We start from the raw sequence: 2,612 nt of genomic DNA, 5'->3' as shown, positions 1-2,612 counted from the left end.
TCTCGATCTCCTGACCTCGTGATCCGCCCGTCTCGGCCTCCCAAAGTGCTGGGATTACAGGCATGAGCCACTGCGCCCGGCCTGTAAATGTTTTTAATTCTTTTATTTTTAAATTAAAATTTTACTGTAAAATTTTCACACAAATACTATGGAAGAGAACATTATAATGAATTCTGTCTACTTATCACCCGGCTTTAACATTTATCAACATTTTCTTTTGCAATACCATATACCCCTTCTCAGTGGAGTTTTTTTTTTCTCAGTGAAGTTTTTAAAGCTAATATTATTCCACCCATAAATATTTCCACATGAATCCCTAAAAGATAAGTCATCTTCTTTTTAACAGAACTGCATTACTGACAAAATCAACAGTAATTCTTAGGCCCGTGGTAGAAATGTGTGTTCACTAATGGACTTCCACAGATGTTTTCTTAGACCGTCCTTTGGGAGAAGGAAGAGAACCTGAGATCAGCAGAGTCTAATTCTCTAAACATATTTTTAAGCCGAGTCCCAGAGACAGACATAACTGGTCTGAAGGCATCCAGCATGCCCACATGAGTGTAGGTTCAGTTCCCTGAAAACAAGTTTCCCACCTGCTGGAACTGAACACATTGGGTAGATAACTTCCCACCACTGTCAGGTAGAACTTCCTGTCAGAAGCTGAGCTGTGAATAATGTTTAGGAGTTCATCAAGTGAAAGGAATTATATCTTTACAACTCCTCATCCACATCCTCCAAAAAGCGGAGTAAAGAGGTGTTAAACAGCTTCAGAATTTCCACAGAGGAGAAGCTAAAGGTCAGAGACTGCATTTAAAGCTTCATTGACATGGTAAGGCGATTGTTATTAATTATATTTTAACTTCAAGGTAAATAAAAACAGTTTTCTTTAGGTGCTTTTAGTCACACGTTGGCCATACTAAAGACTATTAGTGTTGTTATTATTGCTGCCTACTACAGTTGCACTTGAGGTAGTTAGTGTGGAGGGTAATGCGTAATTCAAATCTCTATTCACTTTCCTACCCGACTTAGCCCTTCAGAAGTGGACGCGTGGACTTCTCCTCCCTCCTCTGGTGGTATCTCCTAGGAGAGGATTGTATTAATACTCCCGGATTTCTACCCTATTTCCAAAAGTGGTTTCTCCCATTAAAAGTTGTACCACCCTTCCTGCAGTCTACTACTCATTCAGATGTCTCTCAGACTTTCAGGGTGGTTTCACTCAAGAGATGACTCCCATAGTGACCTTTCCACCTTTTCCCTGAATGGCATCTCTAAAAAGTGGACTGTACTATCCTGATTCCTCCTATTATCTGCCTGTGGTTTCTCCCAGGATCCTCTTCTCTTGGTGATTTTTCCCTGGTGGTTTCTTCCAGCAGGTAATTATTATCCTCAGTGTCCTGTATTCAGAAGGGTAACTTAGCTTTCCTAAATACAACATACAGCGCCAGACCCACATTTCCAGTAACTTTCTCCTCCAGAGTAGACGCCTAGTCAGACAAGGGTCACACTCCAGCGTCCTATGTAACTATACATGCCTCGCTCTAGGAAACCCTGCCGGCGGCCAATTCCTCTGTTCTACGGAACGGATATGCTTCCAAGATGGCGGCCCACACGAATAAATACCACAAAGGCGCGGCCATGTTCTCTGCCGTACAGCGCCACATTACGGAAACTGTGCGCTGTGTCTGCGCCCTGTTGACTGTTCGCTGAAATTGGCTTCTAAGTTTATTCAGAGCATGCGCCATATCAACAGCCTACAAAGGGGAGGTGCTAGAAGTCGGACCGGAAGTGGAAGCGGTTCTCCAAGGCTTTTTTGCCGCTGGTGTCAGGAGTATTTTCATATCCCAATACCGAGAAATCTTTGAGGTGATTTTGGTTGGTCACGACTGGGGTTTCTGTGGAGCCAGTAATAGGGGGTGTCGAGGTTGCCTGTGGAGTTAGAGATTGTTTTGAGGGTTCGGTGATGGGGTTCTGTGGCGTCCGTTGTTGATTGTGACGGATTTCTCGGGTCATTGATGGGGCTCTTGGAGATGAGTGATAGAGGTTTGGGGGTCAGTGATGGGAGTCTCTGGTCAGTGACAGAGCCTGTAGGATCAGCTATGGTGATCGGTGAGGACTGTAATCAGCTTGCTTTCTAACCTGAGTTGAACGTTCAGCGTTTTAATTTTCAGTCTTCTTTAATATAAAAATTCTCAAGTTTTGGTGAATCTTTGTATAAAAAATTGTTCAAATCTAAGTGTTTTTTTTTTCTTTGATCCATGAGTTATTTAGAAGTTCCTTGTTTGTTTTAAGTAATGTCTGTTTAATGCTCAAATTGAAAAGTTGCCTTATGACCTAGTTCGTGGACAGTTTTCATGAATGTCACATCTATTACATAAAAACGGTGTACTATGTTCTCTGATTGTATTGTTATAGATATTAATTAAGCATATATTAAAAAAATCTGTCTTCTCACAGATTGTCTGCTTAATTAATTAGAGGAAGGTAAAGTAGTCACTCTGGAAAGGTTCTTTGTCCATTTGTCCTTCCTTCTTTTTCTGCTTTATATATGTGAAATTATATTATTAGGAACAATTGTGTGCACTTTATTTATTTATTTATTTATTTATTTATTT

The 2,612-nt window shown here is 41.0% G+C and overlaps 1 protein-coding gene and 1 long non-coding RNA gene across 2 annotated transcripts in view; both read left to right on the top strand.

The window, feature by feature from the left end:
• The window catches only part of ZNF585A (zinc finger protein 585A), a 64,588-nt gene that overhangs the window by 24,904 nt on the left and 37,072 nt on the right, over positions 1–2,612 (top strand).
• Positions 1,749–2,612, top strand: part of LOC105548546 — a 19,122-nt gene continuing 18,258 nt past the window's right edge. The window contains exon 1 of the long non-coding RNA XR_001007407.1: positions 1,749–1,863. This is a non-coding gene — a long non-coding RNA (uncharacterized LOC105548546). The remainder of the gene's footprint in view (positions 1,864–2,612) is intronic.

Source organism: Mandrillus leucophaeus, unplaced genomic scaffold (genome assembly GCF_000951045.1).
Source record: "Mandrillus leucophaeus isolate KB7577 unplaced genomic scaffold, Mleu.le_1.0 Scaffold1107, whole genome shotgun sequence".
NCBI lineage: Eukaryota > Metazoa > Chordata > Mammalia > Primates > Cercopithecidae > Mandrillus > Mandrillus leucophaeus.
This window is presented reverse-complemented; position numbering and strand designations above follow the sequence as displayed.